The 21,820-nt window shown below is 38.2% G+C and overlaps 2 long non-coding RNA genes across 2 annotated transcripts in view; one reads left to right on the top strand and one right to left on the bottom strand.

The window, feature by feature from the left end:
- Positions 1–21,820, top strand: part of LOC144614815 (uncharacterized) — a 374,779-nt gene that overhangs the window by 31,565 nt on the left and 321,394 nt on the right. The window lies entirely within an intron of this gene.
- LOC144614845 (uncharacterized) lies at positions 6–14,765 on the bottom strand. Its single transcript, XR_013553073.2, has 2 exons — positions 14,488–14,765; positions 6–285 (listed from the first exon to the last, which is right to left on the bottom strand). It is a non-coding gene; the product is annotated as an uncharacterized LOC144614845 (long non-coding RNA).

The following is a 21,820-nucleotide window of genomic DNA, read 5'->3' on the forward strand; positions in this document are numbered from 1 at the left end:
TGAGATATTCTCAACTCTGGGGCACTTTATTGATGTCATCATATGATAGACTTTGAATGTATACAATAAATTGTAGGCAAAATTCTCTTCACGGCAAAGTATGGTTACCTTATCATAGGCCAGTGAATGTTTGTTGAAAAAAATTAAACTGTTTCCATGGAGAATTAGCAATCTGCACAAGAGAAAAAAGTTTCCACGGAGTCTCCAATATCTTGAATATTTTTCTCGGTCTCTATGGTCATGATTTGATCACTGTAGTGTTGGGACAGAGGAAGGAGTCTGAAACTGAAGGTGATAAGAAAGAAGAAATGAATATTAAAGATGTTCATATACTACAAGTTCATTGTGTTTTTTCATAAAAAGAAAATAAATGTCTAGTTTTTGTTTGATAGAAAAAAAAGAAAAAAAGATGAATGAATAAGACCTGAACCCATAGCGGTGCATCTCTGCCAAAGATATTGAAAATGGGGATAATGTCTGTGTACATCACTATTTTTAGTGTCAATTGCCAAATAAAACCTTGATGTCTTGTTTACTTCGTCTCTTTACAACCTCTTACTATTCATCATTACTGTAGGAACAAAATGTTGTATTTATCTGAAAGTTAAAATGGACATTATCTGTGGTATCACTGAAATATTCTACAATTCCATGTCAGCGTCTCATCATGCATGATTAAGCTTATCTTATTTCCCCAGAGGCCAGTGTGGCCTCTTGTGTTCCAGGGTAACTATCAACAAAAAGTTATAAACAATAGCACAGAACGTTGCCCTGGCAGATAAAATACTCTTCCCTCATGAGTCTGATTTCTAAACTGATTCACCTTGGGGCTTGACTATGAATTGGGTGGGTGGGGAGAACTTTTGCCAAAATGCCTTTCCAAATTAAATGAATACATTAGGCTATTTAGGAGGGTCAGAGAGGTGGGGGAGAGGGGAGGAGAAAGAATTAATTTATAAAAACTATCTTAGCAAGATTATTTATACATACACAAACATGATTAATTATTTAATTTCAGCTCTTGAGTTAAAACATTACAGACTCTTAAAGACTCTCATATAACACTTTGCATTGAAAATGCTTTATGGGGACACCTGGGTGGCTCAGTCAGTTCCAGCCCTCTGTTGGGCTCTGTGCTGATAGCGTGGAGCCTGCTTGGGATTCTCTTTCTCCTTCTCTGCCTCTCTCTGGCTTGCCCTTTCTCTCTCTCTCTCTCTCTGTCTCTCTAAATAAACATTTTTTAAAAAATAAAATGCTTTCTAGGTAGTACTACATTATTTGTGGATGTGCCATTAATTCACACATGGACTACTAACTCTATTCAAATGCCAGATATTCTTGTTGGATTACTTCCAGGTGGTATGCATCATTGTAAATAATTATATAAGTAAAAATTAGCTTATCATCTGGAAAGTGGAGAAAATCGTATTTATATTTATATTTATATTCACCAAGATTGGTCAAGCTCCTAACTTCATCCCTCCTACCCTTAACCATCTCCATTTTCACCATCAGATAGAAAATCTTGATTGTTAGTCTTGCTGGAATGACTAGAAACTTTCTCATTTGAGGACACCAGAGGAAATCCTTACTCGACGATGACAATGCCCCCCAACTTCCCTTTGAAAGACATTATGATAAAGCAAAAATTCAGAATTCATAAATAAAATGAAATCTGATACATGTTCTTACTCAAATGCTCTCCTTTTTAAAATGACATTTTAAAATAATATTCCCTTAGATAGCTCCTCAAAGCTGCTTTTTAAAAAAGAGGATCCACAGATGTTCAACGAATTCTGTTTTTATTTCCACTGACATGCCATCTGGGAGTAGAAATGGTGTGCCATAATGACTGGTTGTTTCTTAATTCTTGTAGAAGAATGACTTTTCAGATTATCAATACATTTTTCCATTCTTTGAACTAGAGTGACATACATAAGGATTAAATTAATAATTTTCTGTAATTGCTTTTGTTTTAGACAATCATTTCAAGCGTTTTTTTGCTAAATATATTTACCACAGTTTTTTTTTTTGAAATTTGCATTCTCCTTTTATGAAATTCCACTGCAGGGTAATTCAACAAATGTGTGCCTGTTAAAGAGTTGTGACTGTGGGCAGAGTTGTACATTTTAGCTTTGGTATAAATGGTTTTGCTATATTTGGTAAGAAAGATGTAAAAAGAACATTGGACTTTCCCTCATATGATACAGAAAAGAAATGAAAAGTTTAAAAAAATTTAAAAAGAAAAACCATCCAAACGGACTTTTACTGAGTCAGAGGCTACGTGTCAGGGTTTCAGAGCAGTCGAGAGCTCAGTCACACAAGATACCTTGTCTGTGAGGTTAGGCAGTGTCCTTCTCACTTCAAAGCTGATGAAAGTCAAGTGACCCAACAGGTAGGCTGGCAGGAGAGTTGTGTTAAGACTTCATCTGGTGCTTTTATATACTTCATTCTAGACTCTGCTGTCATTTCTTTTCCCGTGAGTTACGCAAACAAAACTTGCGTATCAACGTGAAAGACTTTGAATTTCTACATTTCTGGCAGTTGAGGTAATCCTTGAGAAAAATGTTAATCAAAGTGCGAGAGTTTGTGATATTCCTAATCAAAGAATAGTAATGAGAGTATATAGGGTATAGGTAGAAAGATATTATTTTGTAGAATAGATTTATTACAGCTGAGTTGGCTGTAAAATATATTTCTATGAAGCCAACCAGTAGGATTTCCCTACTGATTTCTGTTTTTAAGTGAGTGAAATATTTTCATGTATAACATCTCTTGAGATGTAATGAGATAAGAACTGAGCATCTGGTAACATGTTGGTGACAGAGTGGCTAATGTGGCTTTTGTTTACCAGAGCACTAGTTGAAATTTTCTCTGTGAGGTACTGTAGTTCCAATTTGGCAGTTTATTTTGTTGCGGCACTATGTTCCAGTATCTCATTTCAACCATCAACTGCTTCTCTGTTCTTCTTTCCCATCTCATTTTGTTTATATTACATTTCAGAAATAGTCAAAATTCTCAAGATTTTCTTCTTTGACCACGAGTAGAGTGACAAATAGGCCCAAAGCAAAATCAGATTTTACCAGTAGGTCCTGTGTTGGTCAGGCTAATGACTAACAGAGTGGCGCCCACATGGTGTGTTTGAAGAAGATACTGAGAAATACTCTTTGCTCAGAAAAGAGATCTCACTCACTATTCTGTCATAGTGTCTACATCCCAGAAGTGAGATTTTATTTCTTTGAATCTGGAAGGACCTTTAACTTGTAGTCTGTTCTTGCTGTGGTTCAAGTGCAGTTACTCCTGGAATGAACTCTTGTTTGTTTGTTATTTTACCAATATCGACAACTCTTACCCGGTGGAGATGAATTGAGAACCCTTTGAGACTAAGACATTCTAGGAAAGGGGAAGTAATTGGCTTGAAGGACTATTTTCATGATTCTTTTATGAATATTGCAATTGAAGGTTTTTAATTATATTTTTTTGGATGATGGGGGAAAAAAAAAGCACCCTGGAGGGCTTATAGTTGTTTTTTTAACATGTTGTTAGATATATTTAAAAAAAAATTTTTTTTTAACGTTTATTTATTTTTGAGACAGAGAGAGACAAAGCATGAACAGGGGAGGGTCAGAGAGAGAGGGAGACACAGAATCTGAAACTGGCTCCAGGCTCTGAGCCATCAGCACAGGGCCCGACGCGGGGCTCGAACTCACGGACGGCGAGATCGTGACCTGAGCCGAAGTCGGCCACTTAACCGACTGAGCCACCCAGGCGCCCCGTTAGATATATTTTTTTAAGCAACTACTTTTGCAAGAATGAGAAATGATATGTGGCAGGAAATAAAATGGAATTGGTCAAAATAATTTCAGCCAACTCACAGTTTAAGGTCTTACCCATTTTATTGCTTTTTAAATGTCATGTCATAAAACCAAAGGTTAGAGGTACTCTACGTGGAGTAAATGCTCTAATTAATCTGATTTGGATTTACTTATAGTAAGTGTTGACTAGCGTTGATTTCTTCTGAGGATTTCCTGCTTTGATTTTGTGGTGGAGCCTACTGGGTCAAGAAGCTTAACTAACACTTTTCCAGTGTGTTATAATTCTTTGTATTTCTCTTACTAGTTTCCTTAGTCATTTCCTTGTTGGAAATGAAAAGCATTTGGCAATCATGGAAATAATTTATCTGATCACAATCTGCCTCATGGGCTCAGGTAGAATGAAGGAAAAAGTGACTATGTCATTTTGGGCACTCCACCGATGAAAATTGTTGCTATGTGTACATTAGGAAAATAGTTACCTGAAACAGATTACTCACCTGGGGGAGTCTTTAAACTTATCTGAAGAGTCTATTCTAGGAGATCCAAAATTTAGCAATTGCCTTAAGTTGTCACTTAAGTTGCCACTTCCCTAGTTCTTGATTTACATAGACTACTACCTCTTGGAAAAGTTGATTTTCAGTGGTTTCCCCACCTAAAATGAGCTTTCTCAAAAGTGACTGGAGTTTATTTTTTAAATAAAATTGTTGAGTTTACATTACAGTAATAATTTTTCAATTTTATTGTCACTCGTAGAATGACTCATGACTAATAGTGGAATTTAAGTATCCAACTGAAAAGTCATGTGTGAAATTCTGGCTAAAAAACAGGTTTCCAAAGAAATGCTATAGTGGTAATGGTGATGATCGGGATGGTGCTTGTGTTTGGAAAAACTATATGCAAAAGCAACATTTAAATAATTGACATTTTTGGGGCGCCTGGGTGGCGCAGTCGGTTAAGCCTCCGACTTCAGCCAGGTCACGATCTCGCGGTCCGTGAGTTCGAGCCCCGCGTCAGGCTCTGGGCCGATGGCTCGGAGCCTGGAGCCTGTTTCCGATTCTGTGTCTCCCTCTCTCTCTGCCCCTCCCCCGTTCATGCTCTGTCTCTCTGTCCCAAAAATAAATAAAAAACGTTGAAAAAAAAATTAAAAAAAAATAAATAATTGACATTTTTGTATACACTTAATTTAGAAAAGAGTTTTCAGATATTATAAAAGTATATCATTTGGATTTAAAATAAAAACTATTTTCGGGGGACCTGAGTGGCTCAGTTGGTTAAGTGCCTGACTCTTGGTCTCAGATGAGGTCTTGGTCTCAGGGCTATGAGTTCAAGCCCCACATTGGGCTTAGCACTGGGGTGAAGCCTACTTAAAAAGTAAATCAATAAAAATAAAAAAATAAAATAAAACTATTTTTAAAAAACCTTAACCTGTTATATATTTAAAAACATGTCTTTATGTAGTTGTTTTAAAGTATATTTATTTGAATGAATGAGTTATAAAGATTTTGAAAAATCTATATTAATTGATATTAATAACTGTATAGCTCTGACATTCTGTTATTTTATAATACTCTTGATTTTAATGTCAATTTCTGGATGATACAGATGTCATTTTTATAACAACTTACAGTTTAAAAAGTTATAGCCAATTATCTTTATAGGTATATCTAATCTATCTTGTTTCAATTGCAGGAAGCATATAGGATCCAAGTCTAATTTGTTCTTGAGTATAGGGCAAGATTACCTACATGTGAATCTGAGCAATAGCACTTAATATCGGTATGACTTCAGACAATGTAAACTGTAGCTAAGTTTTCTCATCTGTAAGTGGGTTGACAATAGTATCACTTTCACTGGCTTATTGTGAGGAATAAATGTGTTGATTAATGAATTACCCTAAGCTCCTGAGACTGTGCCAGGTACCCAGTAAGAAGGCATTAAACAATTACCATTATTGATTATAAAGAAGATATTGCTGGAGTCATAGAGGTCTGAGTTAAATTCCCAATCCTAGACTTATTAATTAAATGACATTGGACAAGTTAGCAAACCTGTTTGATCTCAGTCTTAACATAAATCTAATGGGATTGCTGTATTAGGTAAGCGTATCTCATGTAACTTATTAGCACATGTTGTGGCACTATTAGATGTATGATAGATGGTAGCTCAAAAAAGAATGTACTTAAAGGCAGACGGTAAAACAGTTGCAGGTAACTGTAAAATACTGGATTAAAAAATCTATATAAAGACACTAGAAGGCATTTAAAGTAAACAGAAATGTGTAACTGGCAGGGTTTTAAAAACCTGTAACTGGAATGTGTAAGAATTGCGTTTACAGCTTATGGTCCCAGGGTGAGACCCAACTCTCACAGATATGGCTGTGGAAATAAATTGCAGCCTTACTAGCTAATGATATCAAGATCAGAGTTTGGGATTGGGAAACAGCTAGAAATTTAAAGGAAAACTTGGACAGCACAAAACTTAGAAGTAAGACAAATTCAGAGCATAAACTGTCCAAATCCATGGTTGGCTGCTGAACTACATACGTACAGACAAGAGGCTTGATGAAAATTAAACAGACGCTAGAAGAAGTCTGAAAAATATAAGTATTTAGATCCAGATCTGTGATTTGGATGCTTTTCTTAACTGAGTGCAATTTTCAACTGTGCACAGCACAGGTGGCAGAAAGCTGAAGCTGGGCGGATTTGAGATATGATGATACGGAACCCCAATGCAGAATAGCAACTGGAAAATAGGGAAGAGTCCCTAGAAGCAAGAAATCACAGAAAGTGAGTCTCATCTCTGCCCCAAGTTTTGGCTTAACAGAGAATTTTGTGGCAACAGGGAGTCTTACAGGGATCTGTAAGAAAGAAGTAAGAAACCACAGGCTGTGTTCCATAAGGGGAAGCTATATTTTTAGTTAAATACCAGGCAAGTTAACTGCCTAGGAAAATAAAGCTCCAATAATTCTCAGAAGAACAAAACAGCACTATGAATACCTATATCATATTGTCTACAATGCCAGTTTTCAGCCAAAAATTTATAAGATGTGCAAGAAGACAGGAAATTGTGACCCATACTTGGGAAAAAAAGGTAGCCAATAGAAGCTGACCCTGAGATGGCCCAGGTGTTGGATTTACTAGATAAAGCCTTCCAAGTAGCTATTATAAATATGTTTTAAAGATTAAAAGAGAGGCACCTGGGTGGCTCAGTCCATGAAGCCTCCGACTTTGGCTCAGGTCATGATCTTGAGTTTCGTGAGTTCGAGCCCTGTGTCAGACTCTGTACTGACAGCTTGGAGTCTGGAGCCTGCTTCAGATTCTGTGTCTCCCTCTCTCTCTCTCCGCCCTTCCTCTGCTCATGCTCTGTCTCTTTCTGTCTCTCAAAAACAGACGTTAAAAAAAAATTTTTTTTAAACATTGAAAGAAAATATATTCAAATATTTCTTGACAGGCAAGTGGTAACTATATAAAAATTAAGTTCTAGACCTGAAAAATAAAGTAACTAAAATTTAAAAAACTGCTAGATGGGTTTAACAAAAGATCAGAAATGGAGTAAGAGATAATTAGTGAATTCGAAAAAGGATCAATAGAAATTACATAAATATAAGAATGGTGGGGGGAGGAGATTAAAGAAAAATGAACAAAACCTCAAAAACTTCTGGGGCATTCCGAAGCAATCTAACATATGGAAGTGGAATTCCATAAGGAAAGGGAAGAGAAAAAAATCAGAAAAAGTATTTGAAGAAATAATGGCCCAAACTTCCTCAAATTTCATGGAAAACAATAATTTATAGTTCATGAAACTCAACAAACCTAAAGCAAGATAAACAGAGAATGTTACCCTCATAGTCATGTAGGATAGGGGACAATAATATTAAGAATGGAGGTGGGGCTCCTGGGTGGCTGTTGACTGAGAGACCGACTTTGGCTTGGGTCATGATGTCATGGTTCATGAGTTTGAGCCCCGCATTGGGCTCTGTGTTGACAGCTCAGAGCCTGGAGCCTGCTTTGGATTCTGTGTCTCCCTCTCTCTCTGACCCTCCCCCATTCATGCTCTGTCTCTCTCTGTCTCAAAAATAAATAAACATTAAAAAAAATTTGTTTTTAAATAAGAAAAAAATGTTAATCCTATGAGACTTTTTGCCTGTTGTTTTACAGTCCTTCCTAAAGATTAAGATATAAAAGGAGGAAGCATAAGGATCATAAAAATACCCACTAAATGCCCTAATACTAAGAATGAAATAAAACCAAACAACAAATACTATGGAGTAGAACAAAGCACTAAATTAAAAAAAAAAAAAAAAAAAAAAGAATAGGGAGTACATGGAAAAAAATGGATAGATGAGGATAAATATCAACTTGTCTACAGGCCTTTCTCTAGTTTTCCCTGGTGTTTAAGCTAACTGACATTTTGAACCCATAACACGTAGGGTGTGGAATACCAGGAGGCTAATTACTTCAGATTCATTACCACATTTACGTCATATGTTAATTAGCTAAGGTCAACTCCTCTCTTTCTTTGTACATTTATGTATATATGTGTGTATATATGTGTCTGTGTATGGGTGTGTCTGTATATTATTGGTATACTTTAGGAAATATGATTTCTTCAATTGTGGTGGAAATGATATATATTTAACATATTAATATACATATATAATATATATTTTTATATATTTCATCCATAATTGAAGAAGTCATAGTTTCTAAAGGTTACCAAATATACAGTTCTTCTAGAGAAAGATTGATGCTATTAGTAAATACTAAGATGTGTGATTTAAATGGAATTTAGATTTAAATGTAATTCTATGACTTTGTATATATATATACACGCGTATATATATATATATATACATATATGTGTATATATGTATATATATATATATATACACGCGTGTATATATATATATATACACACACACACATATATATATATATATATATATATATATATATATATATATATAAAGAAAAACCCACATAAGTACAACTCCTAGCAATAACAGTCCGTGTGTATATATATAACCTAAAGTTACAAACGCACTGTGGGTTTTTCTTTATTTCTTTTTTTTTTTCATCTTTGGGAACTAGTACAGAAAATTCAAATATTTAAAGAAATCAACAAAGATAATATTTATAGAAATATTAAGAATGATTATAATTTCCTACTAGCTCTAAATTCTTTTCCTAACAAATATGTAATATTGCATAGTATATACAGGATACTGTGCCTGCCAGATTCTTGATCATGAAATATATAAGTTGTGATTTTTAAAAAAAATGTTTGAGGGAGAGGGCACATGCACAAGTGGGAGAGGGACAGAAAGAGAGAGGGAGAGAGAGAATACCAAGCAGACTCCTCACTGTCAGCTCAGAGCTCAGTGTGGGACTTGAACTCACCAAATGTGAGATCATGACCTGAGCCAAAATCCAGAGTCAGATGCTCAACTAACTGAGCCACCCAGGTGCCCCATGATTTTTGTTTTTAAGGTTGTTAAACCTATGATGGGGAAAACATGCACTCAAAACAATTAGGAAAGTTCCAAAGTATGTAGACAAGCATTTGTTTAAACATGAAGTGCTTGAAGCACCTGCATCAAAACTACCTAGGGCACTTAATAAAAACACGGATGTCTTGGCTCTAATCTCTACCTACTGAATGCCAGTCTCTTGAGGTGTGGTTTTGGGGTTGTACAGTTTGGAAGCATCCCCAGCTGTTTCCTAATGCTCTTCAAAGTGTTAACACTGTGAATCTAGAAGGGTAGGGCAGTGAGAGATTCTTCCAACACGGACTGGTTAGCAGACAAGATGGTGCTTCACTTGGGCCGTAAGTGGAAGGATAAGTTGAGATGAGAGTAGAGGATATTCCGAGAGGATACAGGAGTGAACAGCCCCAAATTTTATCTTTTTGTGAAAGAATGAGTCACAAGAACGATTTGTGTTAAGTATAAAAGTTTAAAAGGATAAAAAGATCAAGGATAAAACTTTAAAAAATACTGGAAAATTGGGTTCGTGTCATATTGAAAGGGCCCATAGTTTCTCTTCATGGATAAAAAAAGGAAGGAGTATTTTGTACCTGCTAACAAAAGGCCTCAAGGATTGAAAGTACTTTTAGAACTACTTATGCACCTTTGTTTTTGGTAGCTTCTTTCCCTTATATACACATACCATAAACTTTTGCTGTATTTGTTTCCTCTTTTATTTGTAAAGATACTGTAATATAAATACTAAACATCCTACTTATCCCAAATACTTCTTCTGTAACCATTGTAGCATCTACTTAAAATTAATCTAATTGTCTTATATTACTAAATGCCTATATTCAAATTATTTTCCCCATTATATCCTACTGTTTTATACAGCTATTTTTTTTCTCCCCAAAACGAGATCTAGTTAAGAATCACTCACTGCACTTGGTTCTAAAGTTGCTTTCAATTTAGAACACTAACCTTCCTGCCCAACTGCCCTTCTTTTTCCTCTTATTCCTGACATGGTAGCTTTTGAATTGTAACTAACAGGATTAGACAGAGTTTACCTTTTTCCCCCCATTCAACCATTCATTTACTCATTCACTCTAATTTTTTTAAAAACAGTTATTTGTTGAACCACTTTTGTGTGTTCAACGCACATGAAGCTGGACATACAAGAGAACAGCAGTGTCTTCTCTATCGCATATCAGGAATTATTTTGAAGGAAACGTTTTTCTAATGAAAATTGAAGTGCTGAGAATGTCATAAAAAATACATGCACACATGCACACACATACCCGCATGTTAAACAGATCACAGCAAACTTTCAGAGTATAAAGTAATTTTTGCTTATGAAAACTCTTTTTCGGAGTTTACGATACATAGCCACAACATTTCAATTACAAGAATCCAATGATATGATTTTCTAAGTTGCAACTTAAAAACCCAAACTTGTGGTTAAAACCAAGAATGAGATTCCTCTAACTTAGGCATCTAGATTTGGAATCTAGACCAAACAAGTATACACAACAAGCAAGACTCATTCAGAAATGAATATCACACAAACACAGTTCTGTTCCAAGTGTGGGAAAGTATCAGGAAGTTGGGAGAGTTTCTTTTGCTCTTAGAGCCTTAACTGAGCTCGAGAAGAAAAGCCGATGGAGGGATCCTGGCAGAGAAGATGGCAGGGACTGATTCAGAGGGAGAAGTTTATTTCTGCTGTTAAATAATCTCCTTTTTATGTAAAAACATTTTTAAAGATGTTCAAGAGTGCTTAGGCATGTCCTTGGAGCTATTCTGTCCTTCGCCCATCTGGACCTTTATGGAGCTGCCTCGGGAATGGGCAATGGGAAACCTTCCCTGGGAAGGTTTTAAAACTGGAACTGAGAAAAGTATATCATTCTCTGAGTTTCTGGAATTTAGGACATAAGGCTTGTGACGTGTCAGCCCCGTGTTTCCCAGCAGGGTTTCAGAGAGGAGAAAGCTGCTTTGCAAAGAGAAACAGAAAGAGGGAAGCTGTTCTGAAGAATGAAGGAGAGAGTCTGGGGGTGTTTGAGTCGTCTATGGTTCCACTGTTTACCAAGGATCACCCAAGCACCTTCTTGTCCCGTGTTTCATGAGATACAGCCCTTCCCAAAGCTCTCTGAGCATAATTTCTGTTTTAAAAAAAGTCCAATTTGAGTTGGGTTTCTGTTTCCAACAAATCATTTTATTTTCACCTAGTTCTCTCCAATTATTTGGATGTTAAATACAAATTAATATAAAACGAATATTGGATAACAATAATAGCAATGACTATTTGTATAATGCAATATGCCAGGCACTGTTCTTTGCGTTAACTTATTTAATTCTCAAAATGATCCTATGAAGTAGATGCTGATATACTTCCAATTTACACAAGAAGCAAGATTAAGTAATTTGTAAGTTAAGTTTATCCATATATGTATTAGTGTCAATGTTAAAACCAGAGTCTGGCTCTGCCATGCTGTAACCATTATGCTTCTCTGCATGATTGATTCGGTGTGCTTCCTTTCCTCTTTACTGTCCTTCTTTCCTACTATGACTGCAATGCTATCTCACCATTAAAAAAATTTTTTTTTAATGTTTATTTATTTTTGAGGCAGAGAGAGACAGAGCATGAACAGGGGAGGGGCAGAGAAAGAGGGAGACACAGAATCCGAAACAGGCTCCAGGCTCTGAGCAGTCAGCACAGAGCCCGACGTGGGGCTTGAACTCATGGACCGCGAGATCATGACCTGAGCTGAAGTCAGACACTTAACTGACCGCGCCACCCAGGCGCCCCGATCTCACCATTTTAAGAAAATGTTTATTTATTTTGAGAGAGAGAGAGTGTGTGAGCATGAGCGGGAAAGGCAGTAGGAGAGGGAGAAAGAGAGAGGCAGTGAGGGGGAGAGAGAGAGAGAGAGAGAGAGAGAGAGAGAGAGAGAGAGAGAGAGAATCCCAAGCAGGCTCCATGCGGTCAGCACAGAGCCCAACACAGGGCTTGATCTCACAAACCATGAAATCAAGAGTCGGATACTTCACTGACTGAGCCACCCAGGTGCCTCCATCTCACCATTTTTAAATGAGCAAATGAAATACAAGTGCCTGGTTTGAAAGCAACAGCTCTGTTTCATAAGTTTATGTGTTTGTGATCTCCACTGTGCTTATTCTCCTCTTCTACACTGATTAAGTCTGTCACTTCTCACCTAACAAAGTTCTGATACAGACTGTTTGGTCTGGGAGATACAAGAATAAACCAGGCACAAAAACTCACTTTGAAAGCAGTGCCAAGTAGCTGTATGAGTATTCTCAGAAAGGAAAACTCATCAACTAGGAATTAGACTTCAGTAGAAGATAATGTTCTCTGAATGTCTGGGACTGTTTGGTTCCAGACTAAGAAATTTCCTACATTGTTTAAAGATATTTTAACTTTTCAAAAAGCTTATCAGTCTCACAGTCTCTCTCTCTCTCTCTCTCTCTCTCTCTCTCTCACACACACACACACACACACACACACACAGAGTTATTACCTCCCTTTATTCCCCAACAACTGGGAATTGCCACAACTCATGCATCACCAGAGATTTGCTATGATGCCACTGACGTCTTCTAGTAAAATCTGCACGATCTTGTCTGTATCTTGTGGCCAGACCTTTTGTTGCCTGATCAATTATATTATTTCATGTGATGCTCCCTATACAAATCATTCTTCAGTTTTTATAAGGTCTTTATGTTAAAAAATATATGATCATAAAAGATTTGTTTCAAACAATTCTGTTCCTTGAATATTAAAGTGTTTAGATTCCAGGGAGATATTCTGATATTCACAATACAATTGAGGGTGTAAACTCAGAACTCAGAAATTCTCTTTAGAAGTGATCTTCAAGGAGGTATGTGGGGGGGTAGTGGTGGTGGGGATTAGTACCTTTTAAGTAAATTATTTTATGAACTATTGAGTATGGGGCCTAATTTGCCTAGGAACTTCTGTTTCTTTGAATATTTGTGTCCAATTATTAGTGCCTTCTTGTTCTAAAATGTCATGATCGTAGTATACTGAATGCTTATGCATAGGTATTTTATAAAGAGTTGCTTTTTATTTTTTGAGATCGTCTGTGAGGATATATCTGTTGACATCCTTCTATGTTGGAATCACTTCCTATATAAGAACAGTCGCCAATAGGATTTGTTATGTAGAAAAGGCGAAAAATAGTAGTTTAGGGAATGAGATGATTTCTACTCAAAGCTGGAAGATAAGGGCCTTGCTGAAACTTAATTAAGATAACAAGGTGAAGCTGGAGGTGTTAAATATCATTTACATGCAAGCAATCTGCAGTTATGTGGCAATTACACGGCAACCTAACTGAAAAAAGAATTTTTGTATAACAGGGTTGCAAAGGGGAACAAGTTAGCTTTTAGGGGTGGTGGAGATATGTGTTCATTATCTTGATTGGCCTGATGGTTTCTAAATTTGGGGGTTTTGTCAAAGAAGATAATATTTTCAGGGGTAAAATATTGAGTTACATGATATCTGAGTATTTTTCAGAACAGGCTTATCCGTGTTCTTCAGGTGTTGAGTGTCTTAGGTTTTCCCTTGAGCACCTGGTAGGCTATCTCTGCCCTGAAAGAGGAGGAGATTCATTTTGGCCCTTTGGAGATTTTGAGTTTAGCACTTTTGCCTTCCATTCTCAAGTCAGTGATTATCAACATCACCTGGGAAGGAATCGGCCCTTCCTGTGATTTTAGCATATTTTATCCTCATTGTTCCCATAGCTCTTCCATGTCTAGAGAGGTGTGAGTTTTAGTAATTTATCTGCTTTTCCCAGTTGTATGAGTTGCCTTGCCATGACCCACCACATCCTTCATGGCACGGAAGTCCTGCATACTGTGCTTAAAACCTCATTTTGATGTTGTGTGTAATGTTGATAGTGTATCTGATGTGAAGTGTTTCACAAGAAGTTTCTGCCTGCAACTGGGAGCATAATTGTATGTATGGCCTATGGGCTGAGTTTCCTCATACAGAATGTGTTCTTGGTGTCATGTTTCTTCTAGGGCTGGGTACACACACCTGGGGGTCTGGTGGGGACCTGCCTTCTCTCTGTTTGCCACAGGCCCCACCACACCCCTGATGTATCACGCTGCACTCAATCCATACCCTCTGCGACCTGCCTGGACCCTGTAGTCTTCAGAATTTGTGATCTTTACCTGCTCTGGTCCAAGAAAATAATATCCATTCTGTCTTTGTTTTTGCATCTTTGTGCAGGTGATCCTGTCATCTTGGAGCTTCTGGAATGTTTAAGTTGTCATAATAGTCCATCTCCCTAGAGACATTCTGGTTTATGTTTTGAAGATTATTCAGAGGGTCTCTATGAGTATCTGTGCCTTTTTTTCTTTTTTTTTAAATTCACCAATTCTCTTTCCTTAACCTATAAACTCTTGGTTTGAATTTAGTGCCAGGAAAAATTCTTCTTTAAAGAGTTGACATGTTTCTTTCTGTGTAATAATGGCAAAATGGCAGCCACCTGATTTAGTATTCTATCTATCATGTATTGGACCTTATTCTGAGGACATACAAAACCAAATTTGAATTTTAGTAGCATCAAAGTGTTTTATTGTAATAAAAATGTTTTTTGTTTGTTTGTTTTTTGTTTTTTTAGTTGTCTGGAAATTTTCTCCTTTTCTCTCTTATATCTTTTGCTTTAATCTACTTTGAATCCTTTTGGAAAGAGGAGGGATGGACGCCTAGATGGCTCAGTAGGTTGAGCATCCAATTCTTTTTTTTTTTTTTTTTTTTTTTTTTAATTTTTTTTTTTTCAACGTTTTTTATTTATTTTTGGGACAGAGAGAGACAGAGCATGAACGGGGGAGGGGCAGAGAGAGAGGGAGACACAGAATCGGAAACAGGCTCCAGGCTCCGAGCCATCAGCCCAGAGCCTGACGCGGGGCTCGAACTCACAGACCGCGAGATCGTGACCTGGCTGAAGTCGGACGCTTAACCGACTGCGCCACCCAGGCGCCCCGAGCATCCAATTCTTGATTCGGCTCAGGTCAGAATTTCACAGTTGTGAAATGGAGCCCCCGTCAGATTCTGTGTTGTTGAGTATGGAACTTGCTTGGGATTCTCTCTCCCCTCCCCCCCGCCGCCCCGCCTCTCCCCTGCTTGCACTCGCTCTCTCTCTCTCTCTCTTGCTATCAAAATAAATAAATAAACATTAAACAATAAAGAGGAGGGATATAAGTCATTTGAAATATGAAATTACATTAACAAAGTCATTTAAATATGAAATTACATAAAAAGTAATTTGTGTAAAAATTTAACAAGTACACTTAATATAAATTTGAGTTGGCTTAATTCTCATGCAGAGAAATAAAAATTATGCATATCTTTAAATGCTAATCAGCTGAACATTTTCTTAAGGCATATTTGATTATAGGATTGAATTCTACTCACATTTATGAATTATTTATAATTCCCAAGGTAAACTTATTCTTTTTAAGAAAAATTTTTTAATGTTTATTTATTCTATAGAGAGACAGAGAATGAGCAGGGGAGGGGCAAAGAGAGAGGGAGACACGGAATCCAAAGCAGGCTCCAGGCTCTGAGGTGTCAGCACAGAGCCTGACATGGGGCTCAAACCCACAAACCATGAGAGCACGACATGAGCCGAAGTCAGACACTTAACTGACTGAGCAATGCAGTCACCCCCAAGGTAAACTTATTCTTATAACAAAACAGATAGAGCCAACATTTGTTGTCTGTTTATCTCTGAATGTATCATTTTCCTTATTCTTTAGAATACTCTTGGGAAATAGAAAATATCCATAAGGAAACTGAAAGAAAAAATGAATAGTGTCTTAGAGTTTAGGATACCCCAGTTTGTTGCATTACACTTCAAATGGAGCCAAGATTATTCACTATTTATACCTTGGTGGAGAGACAGAAATTGCTTTCTATTATGATTTGTTCAAAAACAGAAGACATCTGGTATAAGATTGTGTTAAAATCATTTGGCTGGGTAAAAAAAAAAAAAGATCCATTTTAAAAGCCTGCCAGATGGTTGAAAAAGAATGCCTTTACTGATTGGTAGGACAATTTTTCTTAACTATTGGGCTGTTTCTGAGAACAAAATGCTCAAATGAGCAGAGAGCTTCAGAAAAAAAATATAGTCATACCACAATGGCTCAGTAGGAGTTAACCAAACTTTTCAGTTCTCTACGAAGTACCTTAAGAGCACAGATTTTTCTGAGTGGAAGGAGAATATAGTACTTTAGATTTTAAACTCCAAATCTTGATATTATACACTGTCACTAAATTTTAAGCATCAAGTCATTACCAGTTTTCACACTTACCTGAAAGGGAATGTGACCCACGAAGAATAACGAAGCATGTGATTATCTTTGATCAAAGTTCCTTTTAGAATCTTTTGAGGTCGATGGCCCTTTCCGTGTGCAACTTTGGTTGATGCTTTTTTTTTTTTTTTTAATTCACCCTGGATTGATTTAAAAAGGAGAATCAAACAAGAAGCTGCTGTTTTCCTTAGTTTTGGCAGGAGCTAAAAAGGAGGATCTTACTGTTTTTTCTGAAAGCCTTGAATCTAGGCATTGTTTGCTGGCTTTCTGCTCTCCTAAGTTTCAGCTTCTCTGGAAGCTTTGCCAGCAAAACCCAGACCTGTCCTGCTACCTTCTCCATGATCAGGGCAGAGGCAACGGCTTTGTAGTCAGAGCTAAAGTCTAGTCTTTGTCCTGAGGTTACTGCTATGGGCTCTGGGGAAATTACCTAGTCTGTCTATTTTAATTTTCCATAGGGTTGTTTGAGGACTAAATGAGAAAATGTTTTGTTAAATATTCAGTAAGTGGTAGCAATAGTAATAAGGATAATCATTATCTGCCTTAATGACAAACATCCATCCTTCCCTATTTACCTGTTCTATTAAGATACATAAATACTTCTACCAAAGTATTTGGTAGAATCTCTAAATAGGATTTCTTGCTCCTGTCTGAATCTCTCCTGTGAATACATAGATATGAGTGCCTGTCCTATTTCTGTCATTAAATACTGTCTGTGTCTATCTTAGCTTGGGCTGCCATAACAAAATTCATGGACTGGGTGGTTTAAAACACAGAAATTTATTTTCTCATAGTTCTACAGTTGCAAGTTGGGGATCAAGGTGCCATCTTTGTTGGTTTTTGGTGAATACTCTCTCCTTGGGTTACAAATGGCCACTTTCTCACTGTGTCCTCACATATGGGAGAGAGAGAGAGAGAGAGAGAGAGAGACTCTTGGGTATGTCTTTTTCTAAGGGCACTAATGCCATCATGAGGACCCCACCCTATGACCTCATCTAAACCTAATTACCCCCAAAGTTCCTATCTCTTAATATTATCACATTAAAGGTTAGGGCTTCAACATATGAATTTGAGGGTATACAATTCAGTCTGCAGCACTGTCTGAGTACAATGGCCATTCCCTCTTTACCTTTGTAAGTTCTTTTTTTTTTTTATTTATTTTTTATTTTTTTTCAACGTTTTTTATTTATTTTTGGGACAGAGAGAGACAGAGCATGAACGGGGGAGGGGCAGAGAGAGAGGGAGACACAGAATCGGGAACAGGCTCCAGGCTCCGAGCCCTCAGCCCAGAGCCTGACGCGGGGCTCGAACTCACGGACCGCGAGATCGTGACCTGGCTGAAGTCGGACGCTTAACCGACTGCGCCACCCAGGCGCCCCACCTTTGTAAGTTCTTAGTGCTCAGGGCAGTGTTTCCCAGGGAACAGGAAGTTACACTTGTGCTTTTGCCTAATTAAGTGACCAGTTCAATCTCTGAACTTCTCAAAGTGACACAGGAGCTCTGCCAGAGTAGGCTGCAGACACCGTAAGTCTGAAAAATCTTAAGGCCATAGGATCACCTGAAAAATACAAGACAACATTTTGTGTGGTGGTACTTCAGGGAAATGACTTGAGGTGGGATCTCCAACTGGTGTCCTGCTTGGGTGAATGTCCATTCCAGGCAGTAGAGTGTAGCAATTAGAAGCACAGACCCCAGAGTTCAGATGGCCTGAGTATAAAGACCAGGTCTGCCCCTTCTAAGCAGTGTAAACTTGGGCCTTAATTTTCCATCTGTAAAGGGTAATAATAGTAGCTTCCTCAGAGGATTGTTGTGAAGATTCTGTGACATACACTCAAACACACACACACATACACACACACACACACACACAGTCTCTCTCTCTCTTTCTAAAAATGTTTATTTATTTTGAGAGCGAGAGAGAGAGAGAGAGAGAGAGAGAGGAGAACAAGTTGGGGGAGAGGCAGAGAGAGGGGGAGAGACAGAATCCCAAGCAGGCTCCGCACTGTCAGCCCAGAGCCCGACACGGGGCTCCATCTCACCAACCAGAGATCATGACCTGAGTTGAAATAAAGAGTCAGACACTTAACTGACTGAGCCACCCAGGTGCCCTCTCTCTCTCTCTTATACTCCATGCTTAGAACAGTCTCTGGTGCACAGTAAGTGTTGCATAAATGTAGTGGTTATTACTGGGGAGACACAACTTTGAATATTTATGCAAATACACTTGCATAGATGTAGTGGTTACATATATGGGGAGACACAACTTTGAAAATGTGTCCGTGTCATCAGTTTTCCTAAATACCCACAGAGGGGACCAGAACCCGGTTTGCTGATGTCAGACTGACTCCAACTGACTAACCACATTGCATTCTTTTTATTATTATTATTATTTTATTATTATTTGAGAGAGAAAGATAGCATGCTGTGTGCAGGTGAGTGGGGGAGAGGCAGAGGGAAAGAGAGAACCCCAAGCAGGATCCACGTTCAGAATGGAACCTGATGTGGGGCTCGATCCCACGCATGTGAGATCATGACCTGAGCTGAAATTGAGTCAGACACTCAACCGACTGAGCCCCCAGGTGCCCCGCGTGTTCCATTCTTGAGCATCTTTCATCAGTCTCTTTGGACAAAGGAAAAGTAGTTAGAATTCAACTCTAGGCTCTAGGATTAAAATAAATGTATAGTTTTCTGTCTTATTTGTTAGTGAACTGATTAGTGTATATACACAATTGAGGAATTTATCCAAAGGCTAAGCATCTGATTTCAATTTATTCTACCTTTATGAGCTTTTTTTTTCTCTCCCAAGAATCAATAGAGGCAGGACAATTCTAGTTACTGGCGCAAATATGCACTGTTATCATTTTATATTGTTAGTCAACACATTATGGACATTTACTTGCAAATGGAACATTTATAGATGGGGAACAATAGAAAAAGCTTGATCTGGACTATTACATAAGAGTGTGTGGTAGCAATAGCACTGATTTTTAAATAAATATGTAGATGGCTAAGAAACGGAAATACATGCTGGTTGCTATTCGATGTGGTTATTCCTACATCTGCTTAAAAAGCTGCCCAGCAGAATCTGTACACTGTGTGATTATGTTTCTAATAGCAATAGCTACTTTTCGTTAAACTTTCATTAATAAATAGTTATGTGCAAGGCATTTTACATATGCTATCTTTGAAAAAAGACATTTTAGCTGTGCCAGGATGTCTGCTCAAGATGTAGGGGGAGATTTTACTCCACTCTTCTGACACCTGTTGAACTATAGCATTTAATTATGCCGGGGTCATTGGGAGAAACCCTCCATTATGAATTTATCTGTAACCATAAATTTACATCGAAGTAAAGTAGTATCCTCTGAGCAAAGCTGCCTGCATTGATGCCTTCCTTTTGAAATTCAAAGGTGTTACACATTTTTAAAAATATTTATTCATTTTTGAGAGAGAGAGAGGCAAAGAGAGAGAAGGGAGACACAGAATCTGAAGCAGGCTCCAGGCTCCAAGCTGTCAGCACAGAGCCCAATATGGGGCTTGAACCCACAAACCACTAGATCATGACCTGAGCTGAAGTTGGGTGCTCCTCTGACTGAGCCACCCAGGTGCCCCAGGTGTTACACATTTTTAATTGACTTATGCAAACTTCATTATAGCTTGCTGTGGGAAAGAACATTGAGACTCCTGAGAGTGAATTCACTTTGACCACAGTAGATGTGACTAGTGGGTAAGGCTCAGCCTCATGGTTGAGAGATTGAAGGGAAACACAGGTGCTGACACCGGAACACATAATTCTAGTCAAAATACTTGAAACCGAGAGCAGTGTCTGTGTTATTAAGTCAAAGCCTCATCACATTTGGCACCTGGGTCAGTTTTGTCATGGAGCACCTTCTTTCTGAACCTACTTTTTAAAGAAGGTGCATTTATCAAGCCTCGAGGAATTACAACAGCCTAAGAAAGTTGCTAGGAGCCCTACCCCAGCTATGGTGGAGGTAATTAGGACCCCAGATTTAGTGACTGTGACACCAACGACTACAGGAGCTCTTGGTCTGATTGAGTCTACACCTCTGAAGCTTGCTTAATTTTAACAGGTGGTGATATCCAGCTTCTGCTTGAGGGACAATGCAGAGTTGGCACCTGGAGATAATCTCTGCCAAGTATTATTATGGCAGATGGCCACTACAGCAAGAGCTATACCATTACATGGCTCTAAAGTCACTTTGTGCCATGAGTGACCTTCTTCCTGGATCACCAACCTCTCCTGTTGTTCCTCTTTGCCTCCTTTTAGCTGAATGTAACCCAGAGCTACCTCTTTGTACTCTGTGGGAGTCATAGTTGGAGCGGGATCTGGAGACACGCTAATTCTCAGGTGGGGGGAGAATATGGCTGTCTGAGGGAAACCAGGGTTCAGAGGAGTCAGTATTTGAGCCAGAGGTTTGGAATCCTCCTCCCTGGTGAGCACATTCAGTCTCAACTCCTCTTGTAACTGGCAGGGACAGTCAGCACCAACCCTAGACCATGAATCAGCCATTCTGGAGATGCTTAAGCTTAAAGGGCAAGGGGAGGCAGAGCCTGCAGAGGAATGGAGGCTTTAAATAACTTCCCCAATGTCACAGAGTTTGTCATCGTCTGAGCCAGGATTTACCTAGGCAGCCTGACTCTGGAGGCTGTGTCTTCAACCATGCAGCTGGCTTTACACCTAGGACTGTGTGAGCCTGAGACCTTTAAATCTGCATCAAGATTCTCTCTTGGAGTGTGGAAAGGGGGGATGCTTTGGGTCACAATCTGAATGTGGATTCTGGGGACAGTTTCAAGGCTTGGTACTTTTGCTGGTGGTTTAGTTTATATATCGTTTTCTTGGGACATTAAATAATCTTCTGAAAAAAAATTTATGGCTTTTTCCAGCAAGAACTCTGGCCACAACCTTATGTCATATTAATGAGAAAAGGCCATGATATATGTTAATACCAGCTTGAATACATGTTGGACCATTTGTTGTCAGAATCACAGGACTAAATAAACTTCACTTGTCAGTGTGTGCCCCAAGATATGGGCATAGCAGACATCCTTTTATAGGCAGAATAAAAAGTAGTATTGGCAAAAATCAAGGATTATCATGAATAGATCCTTGAATCTCAGAGCTGAAATGGTGCTCAAAGAATAGCTTAGCTCTCCTAACGTTAGATCATGG

This window comes from Panthera onca, chromosome F1 (assembly GCF_046562875.1).
Source record: "Panthera onca isolate mPanOnc1 chromosome F1, mPanOnc1 haplotype 2, whole genome shotgun sequence".
In the NCBI taxonomy this organism is placed as follows: Eukaryota; Metazoa; Chordata; class Mammalia; order Carnivora; family Felidae; genus Panthera; species Panthera onca.